We start from the raw sequence: 13713 nt of genomic DNA on the forward strand, positions 1-13713 counted from the left end.
GTACACAGCTTGGGATGTCCCTCTCATGGTGTCCTGGGTTGATGTTATCTTCTCACAACCAACAGTTAATTTGACCAGAAGCCGTTCACTTAACAACAAGATATTGTCTTAAAAGCTAGAACAGGAGCAGCCTGAGCTCTCCCGGTCCGACAAGTCTACCATTATCAACCTACCCCATTGTATATGAGGTATTTGCGAGGTATCACTCTGAACATGTTTTAAAGTTACACAGAGAGTAAATATGGGATAACAGAATTACATTTATTCCAACACACTCCAAACTTTTTAAAGAACTACAGCCTCAGGAGCCTAAGAGCTTTTTACATCGGTGAAAAAAAAAAAGTGGGTCATTCATCTTCGGCTCATTAGTATAACACAATTTATATTTAGCTAAATAACATACTAAATCCATCAGAATGTGCACTCAAAAATGCTAGACTTCAAATGACGTTTGTAATTTCACTCTTCAGTCTTAGTAATATCCATCCATTTTCCAATCCGCCTTTTCCTCACAAGGGTCGCGGGGCATGTTGGAGCCTATCCCAGCTGTCTGCGGGCAGTAGGCGGGGGACACCCTGAACTGGTTGCCTGCCGGGCACACATAGACGAACAACCATCCTCGCTCACACTTCTTGTTTCTTGTTAAATACCAAAAATGCAAATTGTCTTCACTTTTAAAAACTTTGCGATATTGTAAGCATTTCTTTGTTTTCAATCCCTCATTTAAAATACATGTAACGGAACAAATTTCAAAACTAGTCATTCATAGATTTGTTGTGTGTATGTAATCTGAGACAACCAAAAACTTGTTTGAATTCACCATGTGAACTTCAGTCAGAATGGCCCTCTATATGAAACCCTAAATACAACGTGGCCCATGACAAAAATAAGTTTGACACCCCTAATTTACCGCATTCATTCAACCTACCCTTCATATTTTTGGAATGTGGGAGGAAACTGGAGTACCCTGAGAAAACCCACCCAGACATGGGGAGAAAATGCAAACTCCATACAGGAAGGCTGGAGCCAGAATCAAAGCCTGCACCTCTGCACAGTGAAGTGGGTGCGTTAACCAGTCAACCACCGTGCCAGACAGAATGATATACTAATTTGTGGCCAAGAAGTAGTAGGACAGGTAAGCAAATGAAGTGCACCTTCTGTAGAAATGATCAGGTATAGGTGGAGGTCGGCCAATCCTGATCAAATTTGGTATTATTAACAGGTATACTTTTTGTGACATTTTTGCTTGGCAATGTGCCTTGGCTCAATAAGGTTTGGAAACCACTGCCTTTCAGGCAGTGACAAATCTATTCATATTCTCACAGAAAGTTAAAAAAACTGTAAAAATGTGCACATAAAACATTTAAGTCAGTGGAGTGGGGTGGTTTGTCCCATAATGGGTAAAAAATGAACATCTCAAAATGTGCTCCAGTGTGGTCCATAAATGGACTTCATCTGACTGTGAAAAAAACGATAAAATAAAATAATTAAAAAAAAAACACTGTTATAAAACAATTCTGATGAGTCCACGTGGGCGTGGTGTGTGGTCTGCTTTTGGTGGCAGTAAAATGGTGTAATTTTCTACTTTTTAAGCATGCCTCATCATCTTGGTCCTGGTTTTGTCTGAAGCCGCCACGGACTCGTCCTCAGAGCTGCTCTCCAAATCACTGCGCACGCCATTGCACACCTTGCCCCTCAAGAAGACTTTGATGGCGATTGAGGTAATGAGGTAAGACTAGATGATTTGCAGAACTTGCAGCACCAGCAACAGCACATTGAAGGGCCACCACGATGGGAATGGACCCACAATGAGCCAGCTCTCAAACATGGTGAAGTTCACCTAAATAGGAAATACAGTACGTGAACCACGTGTTGAAGAAGTTCAAATTAAACACGATGAAGAGGAAGTTGCACAGACGCTGATACTTGGCAGACTAGAATATGTATGATAAAAATCTTTAAATGCATGCACAAAAACATGTTTATAAATCATGATTGACACAGTTCAGGAACGAACTGAATGATGATTGAATCCCACAAATGTAGCCACTAGTGATGGGTCCAGCATCACCAATGCGCCGACGCACGCATCGAGCTCACAGAGCAATCCCTGCCTCGGTGCGCGTACTGGTTCAAGGCGATCACGTGACCAAGACATGAACTGCATCGACTCAGTCCAGGGGGCGTTGACGCCGCAAAAACCTTTATAAGGATGTGCGTCGAGCGACGCGATGCCGCCTGTTGAAACAACCCAGACCTCACCCTCGCTCGCTTGCCGAAGCATATAATGGAATCTGGCATGTTACTCATCATTATTAGTTTGTTTTTGGAAACTGTTCTAAATGCCAATTTTGTTGTTTTCTTTTTTTAGATGACCTGTGGCAGCATCTGGATGATGAGGCGGGGAGACTGGGAAAAGGTGCAATAGCAGATGCCTGAGAATACCTGAGGTCCAGCGATACCTGACAGAGGGGAAAATTGCATGCAGTCAAGACCCGCTGTTATAATTGAAGGACCAACACACTTCTTTTCCAAACCTCTCCCACCTCAAAAGGCAGTTTCTCTGTACGCCGGCATCACCAGTGCCATGTGAGCATGTGTTCTCCACAGCAGGGGAAATAGCATGCAAGAAACGCAACAGACTCAAATTCAAAACACTGGAGCAACTTATTTTCGCAATAAAAATTTGTGAAGACAAAGCCCACAAGCATCCTCATTCACATAATTTACACATTATTCAAACATATTGAATAATAATATGAATGCATAGATGTGAATGATATTGTATACACTTCATCATCAAATCAGTCAGTTGAGTCTGTCAAGTGGGTTGCCTGCAGGGATTTTTGAAGTTCAGCAGGTGTCAGTGGTCAGTGACACAGTATCAACACAGTATCAACACCGTGTGTCATTGCCTCAACACGCTTCATGAGGCCTCATGGACCCGTCACTACTTACGACCGAAGAAATAGCGGTAAACGCGACTATTGAGAGGTCAAGAAAACAACACTTGAGCAAGAGCTGCAACAATGTCAATAATTCGACAAGAGACAGGATCTTGGCAGTCCTTAAATACATGACTTATCATGATGATCACTGGCAGCAGGTGTGCACACTGGAAGAGAAGCCTTCCACTGCCACCTGCTGGAGAAACACAAGAACAGGCTCATGACAGTTATAAATGATAGTGTAATGAAATAATGTTTTGGGCTTTTTTGTTATTGGAACACAAAAGCGTTGCAATGCATTCATAACATTCGCTCTTCAGCTCTGTTTCTCCCAGGCGGATGCCTCTTCTTGGCTCTGAAATGCGAGAGCCATTTTGACCGAGCACGGCAATCGGCATTAGCTGCTCTCTATCGGTCAGAGTTGGTCATTGCAACCTTCTTCAAGAAAAACATTATTTCTTACTCCCCTCTAAAAATAAGCACTAACATAAAACAACCACTCTTATGAACATGAGCTTTGCTAGAAACTAAAACTAAACTCCTGTGGAAGCAATTAAATTCTAAATACACTAATTTTGAAGATAAATGAATGCCACGTTTCCATCACACTTTTGCATCATTTTTTTGCATCGACACGGCTCAAAATCCGCCTCAGGTGAGCGTTGCAACTTTGGAAAGTTTTTTTTTCTTGGAACACAAACCGTTACAATGTATTCAAACGTTCGATCTTCAGCTGTTTCCACCTTATTGGCTCTGAAATGCGAGAGCCCTTTTTGGCCAAGCACAGCAATCGGCAATAGCCGCCCCTGCTGGTCAGAGTTGGTAATTGCAACCTTCTGAAAGAATCCCATATTTCTTAATACCCTCTAAAAATTAGCAATAACATAAAATGACCACAGTGTGAACACAAGCTGCACTAGAAACCGAACGTTTAGATTTTTCATCTTATATTGTGACATTTGACGTTTTTATTTTTAAGGTTTTTGGAACAAAAATAAAAACAAAGCATTTTATTTACAAAATTCGCAACTCACCCTGTTTCCACCGTGTGGCTCTTCTTCGCTCTGAAATGCGAGAGCCCCCTTTGGCCGTTCATGGGAATCGCTGCTATGTGCTGGTCAGAGTGGGTTTTTGCAACCTTCTAAAAGACTACCGTGTTATTTCCCATTACCCTCTAAAAATCAGCAATAATTCAAAATGTCCACCCTGTGAACATAAGATGCACTAGAAAGCCAAACCAAATACCCGTTTAAGCAAGAATATTCCAAATAAACAAAATTTATAGATAAACGAATGCCACATTTTTGCATCATTTTTCTAAATTCACTTCATGTGAGCTTTTTAAAAATCTTGTGCCATTTGACGGATTTTTATTTTTTTTGTTTCTGAACACAAAAACCGTTGTCATTTATTCACATTTGCTGTAGCCCACTGTTTCCACCTTTAATATGACTCTTCTTCACTCTCAATTGCGAGAGCCCCATTTGGCCGCGCATGACAAGCGACGATAGCTTCCCTCTGTTGGTCAGGGTCACTCATTGCCACCTCCTGAAAGAATACCGTACTAGTACTTATTACTCTCCAAAAATCACAACCCTGTGCACACAAGCTGTACTACACACCAAAACCAAACACTTCTGGAAGCAATAAAATTTCAAATAAACAAAATTTTAAAGATAAATTAACACCACATTTCTATCACACTTTTGCATTATATTTTTATTTACAGATATCTGAAAATTCTACTCTATGTGCTTTTTTAAAATTCTTTTGACATTTAATGTTTTTTTTTTTTTTTGGTTTGTGAAATGCAAAAATCATTGCATTTTATTCACGTTGAAGATAAATTAATGGCACATTACCTTCTCTATCCACACATTCACACGTTTCAAAATCCATCTAATGTGTTTTTTTTGGGGGGGTGAAGTACTAAAATTATGGATTTAAACTCGGGTTACGGTTTCAAATTAAGGTTTTATTTGGAGGGGTGAAGTACTAAAATTATGGATTTAAACTCAAGATAAGGCTTTGAATTAAAATGCCGAATTTAAAATCGGGTCAGGGATTGAAATTAAGGTTTTAAACTAGTGTTTGGGTTTCAACAAAGGGTTTCAAACTAGGTTCAGGGTTTCATTTTAGGTTTTAAACTAGGGTAAGGGGTTCAACTTTGGATTTCAAACTACGGTTAGTGTTAGGGTTTGTATGTCACCCCAAACGCACAATTACAGACAAGGATGGCGTTTATTGGTCTTGCAAAGTCAACTCAGGACCCAGGACGGTCACGCGGGTGGGGTGTGCTCCTTCTCTTTGTTCGTCACCCTCCCACGTGCCGGTCCTTTGCCACCCCTCTAGCGGGGCCAGGGCAAAGGCATCTGTTTGGTCTTGTACCGTCGTCTGGGCATTGTTGCAGGGTGGTCAACCCTAGGCTGGCCACTCGCCCCCGTCTCAGACTTCCGCCACCCCCCATGTCCTCCACCAACCCGCGCCATGAAAAGGAACTGAATTGCTTTGTTGACTTGGCCCAACAGCAGCTGCACAGCCAACCTGCCACAGCAGCTCCGTCAGGTAGGCGTGGCGGAAGGCTGGGACGGGGACGAGAGGTCACAGCATTGGGTTCACCAACCTGCCCAGACGACGGTCTGAGACCAAACCGATGCCTTTGCTCTGTGGCGGCGTTGGACCAGCATGTGGGCAGGCAACGAAGAAAGAAAAAGAGCATACCCCACTGCCTGCATGGGTGACTGTCTTGGACCAAACCCATGCTGCCCACTAAGACCAGCTGGAGCTGTGCCGCACCCGCAAGGCCAGTAGTGGCCCGGGTTGCAAGCAAAGTGCAGGATCATCTTGGCCCCCACCCACGTGACAGTCCAGGACCGAAGCAATGCTGTGAGATTGGCCCCGCCAGACCTGCACCATGCTTGGTGGGAGAGGAAAATCATCTCAAGGCCACCTGCATGAAGGTCCAAACCGAGCCGTTGCCGCCCACAGCCCCGCCGGAGCTGCACTATTCCTGCGCCAATGCGACTCAGATGAGGATGATGGTGCGGACTGCCAGTTGTCATCTGGCTGGTTGCCCTTTATGTCAATCAAGTAACGGGATTGATGATAGGCTGACATCTTAAATTCTGCTGTACGGGAGCCGCATTGAACCAGCCAAAGAGCCGCGGGTTGCCCCCCCCCGTTAATGACATTTGTAACATCCCTAAGTCTCTGAAATGCATGACTCAAACATTCTGGTTTCTGGGGTTAGCTTGTAGCATCTACCGTCCTCGCTGACTATAGAGATGAGTAAATTAAAAAAGTGGTTTGATGGAAATTAACTTATTGCCATCAAACCACTTTTGCTGAACCTAAATAAAACTAAAATCCATCCATCCATTTTCCGAACCGCTTGATCCTCACGAGGGTCGTGGGGGGGTGCTGGAGCCTATCCCAGCTGTCTTCGGGCAGTAGGCGGGGGACACCCTGAATCGGTTGCCAGCCAATCGCAGGGCACACAGAGACGAACAACCATCCACGCTCACATTCACACCTAGGGACAATTCAGAGTGTTCAATCAGCCTACCATGCATGTTTTTGGAATGTGGGAGGAAACCGGAGTACCCGGAGAAAACCCACGCAGGCCCGGAAGCAAAAAAATCTGAAACCATCCAATGACAGATAGATGGTATGAATTTAGAAAGGGTATTTGAAAACAAATCCGAGGAGTAATTATTGACGACAGAATTTGCTGGAAACCTGAGATAAAACACACACAATGTCCAAAATAAAACACTTCCTGAATGATAAGTCTTACATATTATTTGTAGTTCCTTGATATCACCAATTTTGAACTCCTACATACAGGGTTCTTTACAACCGTTGTGCATTCTTCAAAAATGAGCCATCAAAACAATGCATAATGCAACTTTTCATGAATAGATTAATAAGTTATTGATACAGTCCAAAATTATAAAATTAATCTATTTAATTGAATCCACAACTGTCCAAGTAATCTTCAGAGCAAGAAATGGTCTATTGCTGGAAAATCTACATGCAATGTTGATTGTAAGGGAGGGGAATAGTACGTTTAGTCTGGGGACAACTAATTTTTAAGGTCCTCTACATGTGCACAACAAAAAAGAACTTTGTATTCGTGTCTATGCAGTTAAACTATGGAATAGAGGGTTCCGTCTTTTTTGCTAAAAATAGTAACCGTATCCCACAATTCCGTGTGGCGCGCCATAATGGAGGGCTCGCGCTGATCGCGCAAGCATTTTTCACTACGCAGACTTCGACACGAAAGAGTAGTTTACTGACTAATTTGGTGATTTGTGAATGTACACGACATGGAGAAGTATGTTGAAACATTGGCTAAGCAAGCACATAGCCGGTATTTAGAAAAAAATGCTGTTATTGGCAAGGATCCTTATCAATTGAGAAATCTGAATAGAGTGAAGACTACCAATTTTTTCCAAAATCACCTATCCAGATCTTGTGAACTATTTAATCTGTCAGCCAAGCCCTTTTTTCAAACTGAAGGACTTTCGAAATTACCGGTACAAGAGTTTGGAGAGCTACGACCGTTTTGTTTGTGGATGGGTACGAGATGTTCGTGTTTACAGCAAGACTTCGAGTGGACATCGGATTGTCAGAGCTAGAGTTATGCACTCTCAGAAGTTATCGGATCCAAGGGAACTTTTTTAAAACATGAAATGCAAGCGATGAACTCTACCATAACTTGGATTACTGATCTGTTTGGGTTATGTGCTTCATAACTCTCAATGCCACCCGATCACCACCCCTACCCCGCCCCCCCCCCCAAAAAAACCCAAAAAAACACGTCTGCAGTTTTCCATGATATGTGGAAAGCCAAGCTGCACTGATGAGTCCTGGTGGGACGAAACGTGAATGTACTCATGCCTGCAAAGGTATATGATGATGTGATTGAAAAAATAAATAACTTGAATATGAGATTTAGTTTTATTTCCATGAGTACAAAATTATTTCTTCCAGAATAAATAACAAAAACATATCTGTAATGTTCTTTGTAAAATATACTTTGCCACAGTATATGTATCACAATACCACTGATAGTTACACATTACACATCATATAGAATAATGTTTATGCCTGCTTCAATCAAAAGGTACAACAGATGGACACATGTTAGTCAAGGCACAACACACAAAGACAATCACTATGCACTTTGCTCTTCAAACACTCATTTTGTTTTGTCAATGGTTGGTTTTCTTTCTTCAGCTGAGAAATTTCTTCATTTGCCAAATCCAGCTTCTCAGCATCAGACAATTCCTCTACCACCTCAGGTACCTCTGGTAATGATTCTTCTGTTTCCACTGGTGAATCAGCTCTACTGTCAGCTTGCAGGTATGTGCTGAGTTCCAAAAGACTCATAGCGGCTTCAGTCTTTTTCCTTGCATCTTTCCTGTTTAGAAGTCTAGTTTGCTTAGTGCCCAATCGGGATCAGTTTCATCATCCAAGTGAGGCTTTCCTGAAATGCAAATATAAATATTAACTATTTACAGCAAGAGGGATTGCTTTAGCTTACTCACAGTGGAATAACATTTACTGTAATTAGAATGCATACTGTACCTTACACCAGGCTAGTTACATTTTTCTTCTCATGTAGTGCATTATATAGTACCAGTGCTAAACTCTAAAAATCATATTATTTTATAAATACACATTTATAAACATAATTTCTACTACTATTATCCATATACCAGTATATAAGAAATAGGGAAATATGCACTATGCCATGACACGACACAAGGAGAATGACAATGTACACGGTGTACCATGTGCACATTATGCATTTCGATCGGAATATGTGCCATAGCACTCTTTGTTTTTCATGTTCATTATCTATTATTGCCTGATACATTAACTCTATAACTATGACGGAGTTTTGTTTACATACCCGATATGAAGTGTGTGTTGTTCTTCTGATAAATGATGAGCCATCATTTTATGAAGAAATGAGCCTGAGCTCAACTTTATTATTCCGCACGTATGGTGATCTCTCGTGAACTTCCTCGTTACGGGAAGCCTTGTCATCTGCTATCAACTCTAAACCTACAGCGTCCTCTGTTGGCTATATGTTTCACAAACACATAACAAGACAAAGTGATCAGAACATACACGAAGTTGGTCGTGTAAGCTTATGTTAAATTATTAATTATTTTCATTTTATATTTGAGTATTATGTTCTTTTGTGTTACAGTTACCTAGGTTATATTCTGTTTAATAATTGCTTAAACAATTTTATGTTGATATTATCTGATTGGTTAAGGAAACCAGGAAGTGTTTGGTGTTTTTTTTTTCCGGGAAGGAGGTGTGTTCTTGTTCGTTCGTTCGGAGGTGCAGACGTTGGGGAAAATAAAAACTGTCTTCAAAGGATTCCATCTCTCCTTTTGCCCATTTTTAAAGTAGAGCTATCCACTGAAAAACTACGAACCTCTCAACTTACAGTCGTAATTTTTCACATCAGAACGGTTGATACCAGCAAGCCACTGTCTTCTACGTCGCTCACTTTTCTTTTCTGCCGGCTCTCCTTGGCCTTTCGTAACCCTAGGAATGCGATAAAAACTCTTTTTATCCCTCCCACCTCGGTTGTGACAGTTGACAATAGCACATGTCAGCGGCATATTCTTGGATGAATGAAGATTCACAATCGACTTCATGTATGGCTTGTTTATAACAGCCCTCCAATATGGCCGCCGGTAGTGCATTGTGGGTAATTGCGAAAAGGACGGAACCCTCTATAGGCGGTGGACGCCCTGAACCTATTGTTTTTATTTCTATTTCAATTTGACGATTACCTTATTTACATTTTCAAAATAAAGTCAGTTAATTAATTAAAGCGTACAAGAACGCCCCTTTGACCTGGGAGGACCCTCAGTTCATTGACCGACTTCAGTGTATGTCATTTTTAATGTCACAATTACACCACGTGGTTTGTAATAATTGCATTAATCATTACATTTGATTATCTGTATAAATTAATGAAATTAAGAAGAATGCTTGCTGGACATCAAAATGTGAAGTGATGACCCACAACAACAAACAATTTGTCGTAAACAACCATCTTTGTTGTTTGCATTTGCTTCGAAAGCCTTGAAGTCGGAACTGGGACAATGCGAGTGGGATTGCCCCCACCTTCCTGGAATGCAGCAAGCATGCTCGATGATGAACCCGGAACTGGTTAAGCTTTGGATGCGTCTGGTGTTTCAAGCAGCAAATTGGTCAGAGAAAAGGTACGATGCGTGGATTTGAAAAAAAAAAAAAACAACTATAGTCCAGGGCTCCAGAAAGTGGTCTCATTTTGCCCCTAAAAGGTGAAACGGCGCGATTTAAAATTTCGTCCTTGCGCGCAAGTACAACCGTCAAATCTGTTAATTTTTATGCATTTGTTTATTTTTGTGCTGACACACTTTTGGTCTACACTTTGGATCGATTTTTTTTCCATCTCCGAAACAACGCCGTCAAAAACAGGATACAGTCATGACGAAAGACAAAAAGCTCCCGTCAAGCGACAACTACTTTCGGCTCGCCCGATTGCACCTATTGCGGTCCTGCCAGACGCCATAGCGATTGTTAATACTCTGCATTACGGTAATCTGAAAAAAATGCGAGCGGTGTTGGCCACCTTCAAAACAAAAGCTCTGCAACTAATGCATGCACGTCAATGGTTTGGATTTAAAATAATGTTATAAAATAATTTCTGAGCGATCAGGTAACGATGAGTTCACCAAGGGAGAATGAAAACGGTCTCACAATAGCACCAAGAAGCGTTCTGAAGTTGAGATCGAAAATGAAGTCAATGTTAACTCTACATCAATGACAGATATTTCACTTGCTTTGCCCACCAAAAAAAGAAATCTTTCAAAAATGAATTTTTGTCATCCCGGAACCAGATCAGGTCGAGGGAACACTAGGCCACCTCTGGTATCCAACAACAGTACTTTCATTAAGATCTGGTCATCCATCCATCCGTGAATCCATCCATTTTCCGATCTGCTTATCCTCACAAGGGTCGCGTGGGGTGCTGGAGCCTATTCCAGCTGTCTTCGGGCAGTAGGTGGAGGACACACTGAACCTGTTGCCAGCCAATCACAGGGCACACACAGACGAACAACCATCCGCGCTCACACTCACACCTAGGGACAATTTTAAGTGTTCCATTCACCTGCCATGAATGTTTTTAGAATGTGGTTTATTTATGGTATTAAGATTAAATACAGGCAATTAAGATCCCTTTTAGTAGAGCACGAAATATTTTATAAAATATATAATTTTATAAAATAAATTCAAACTTGTTTGAAATAGATACGTAGAAAAAAACTCCTCCACGATGTTCCTTACTGCTGTAAAACAAGAAGAAGTATCAAATATTGTAAAAACTTTTAAAAATAAAAAGTCAACTGATTGCTTTAATATTGATATGGCAAAAATAAAACAGATTATAGAATATGTAGTGCGACCTTTCACGCACATATGCAACCTATCATTCAAAGATGGTATCTTTCCATCAAAAATGAAAATTGCTAAAGTTATTCCAATTTATAAAAGTGGAGAAAGACATTTGTTTACAAATTATAGACCAATATCACTACTGCCACAATTCTCAAAAATAATAGAAAAACTATTCTCTAGCACAGGGGTCCCCAACCGCCGGTCCGCGGACCGGTACTGGTCCGCAGGGCATTTGGTACCGGGCCGCACAGAAAGAACTTGCCTTATTTCCGTTTTATTTATTTCGGAATACGAAAGATGTTTTATTTTGAAAAATTACCGGATACTCCGTTACATCCGTCTGTATGACGCTTGACACACGTCAAGCCACGCTTCTCTGTCACATGACCGATTACGCTAAAAACAAAACGCCGGAGCTCGCAAACAGAGTAAAAAAACTGCTGGAGATGGCAAATAATGGCGGCCTTAAAAGTACGTTTGAGACAACTGGATTAAAGTCAAGGCTGAATACTCTGAGAATGCCACAAGCACTGTTGCTATTTCCGACATCCTACATGTGTGAGGCGGGGGTTTTCTGCAGCTACGGCGACTAAAACAAAATTACGAAGTAGACTGGACATAAACCACACACTTGAGGTGTCATTGTCTCCTATTACCCCGAGATGGGACTGTCTGATTGCAGAAAATCAAGCTCGATTTTCAAAAATATTAGAAAAACTATTTTCTCGCAGACTTGATAGCTTTATACAAAAACATGCGCTGTTAAGTGAGAATCAATATGGCTTCAGGGAAAAACGGACCACCTCAATGGCAGTTATGGAGTTTGTGGAAGCAATAGCCACTAATATAGACAACAAAGAATTTACTGTTGGGATTTTCTAAAAAAAAGCTTTTGACACAATGGATCATAGTATTTTATTGAATACACTAGAAAGATATGGCATTAGAGGTGTAGCTTATAAATGGATAAAAAGTTATTTAGATAACAGATATCAGTAAGTGCAGATCAACAATAAAAAAATGAATCAACTGAAAATCACACATGGAGTTCCTCAGGGGTCAGTGCTTGGTCCAAAACTATTCATCTTATATATAAATGATATCTGCAAGGTCTCAAAACAATTTAAATGTGTCCTATTTGCTGATGATACAACTTTCTACTGTTCTGGAATAAATCTGAAACAGCTCCTCACAACCGCATAAAACGAATTAAACAAAGTAAAAAACTGGTTCGACAGAAATAAATTGTCACTTAACTTGAAAAAATCTAAATTAATTGTTTTTGGCACAAGACCAATCAAACACCAAGCTAAAATTATGGTAAACTCAATTGAGATAGAAAGAGCGTATGAAACCAAGTTTCTCGGATTAGTAATAGACTCAAAACTATGTTGGATGCCACATATCGATAACGTAAACAGAAAAATAGTCAAAACCATAGGGATCCTCTACAAAACCAAGGATGTGCTAAATAAGAGATCTTTGTACACATTATACTCTTCATTATTATTACCATGTATGACCTACTGTGTGGAAATATGGGGAAATGCCTGTAAAACAAACACACTCCCTCTTCTAAAACTACAAAAAAAAGCAATCCGAATTATTAATAGATCAAAATATATGGAACCCACAAATCCACTATTTATCAAATTAAATACGATGAAATTTTATGACCTGGTTGACTTTAAAATCACCCAATTAATGTGCAAAGCACACAATAACCTCCTATGCCAAAACATTCTGAAGTTTTTCGAAATTCGAGAAAGCTGCTATGATTTAAGAGGTACCAACTTATTTAAAAAAATCAAAACAAGAACAAACATCAAGCAAAGAAGTGTATCTGTCAAAGGTGTTAATCTGTGGAATAATTTCGAAACAGACCTGAAAATGAGTAAATCGCTTGCTGAGTTCAAAAACAAATTCAAAAAAATAGTACAAACAACCTACATCAATCAGAGTTAAGGTGATAAATTCTAAACATTAATTAAATATAATAATAAATCAGAATTAAGTTGATAAATAGAGAAAGGTACTGTAATATCCATTATGAATACAAGAGAAAATTGACACAAGAGTGCCAGGGTGTGTATGTATAAATTCCCGATACAAACCAAAAGTATAAAAATATCACGGTTAAGGGTAAAGCATGAGCCTTAATGGAGACTTCTTTCTTCTTACTTTGTTTCTTTTCTGATTGATATAAAAATGATTCAATAGATATAAACATACAACACGGGGTAGGACTAGATAAGTTCTTTACTTCTTCCTACTCCCTTGAACATAATAA

At 40.2% G+C, this 13713-nt stretch overlaps 1 protein-coding gene and 1 long non-coding RNA gene across 3 annotated transcripts in view; one reads left to right on the forward strand and one right to left on the reverse strand.

Annotated features, from left to right (window-relative positions):
• Positions 1-7930: 7930 nt before the first annotated feature.
• LOC109513055 (uncharacterized) lies at positions 7931-9080 on the reverse strand. Its single transcript, XR_002167647.1, has 2 exons — positions 8869-9080; positions 7931-8439 (listed from the first exon to the last, which is right to left on the reverse strand). It is a non-coding gene; the product is annotated as an uncharacterized LOC109513055 (long non-coding RNA).
• Positions 9081-10102: 1022 nt separating this feature from the next.
• Positions 10103-13713, forward strand: part of pdf (peptide deformylase, mitochondrial) — a 6879-nt gene continuing 3268 nt past the window's right edge. For both annotated transcript variants that reach the window (XM_019865307.1, XM_019865306.1), the window contains exon 1: positions 10103-10204. The gene's annotated coding sequence lies outside the window, so the exon portion shown is untranslated. The remainder of the gene's footprint in view (positions 10205-13713) is intronic.

The sequence above is a fragment of the Hippocampus comes genome, unplaced genomic scaffold (assembly GCF_001891065.2).
Source record: "Hippocampus comes isolate QL1 unplaced genomic scaffold, H_comes_QL1_v1.1 scaffold180, whole genome shotgun sequence".
NCBI classification, from domain to species: Eukaryota; Metazoa; Chordata; class Actinopteri; order Syngnathiformes; family Syngnathidae; genus Hippocampus; species Hippocampus comes.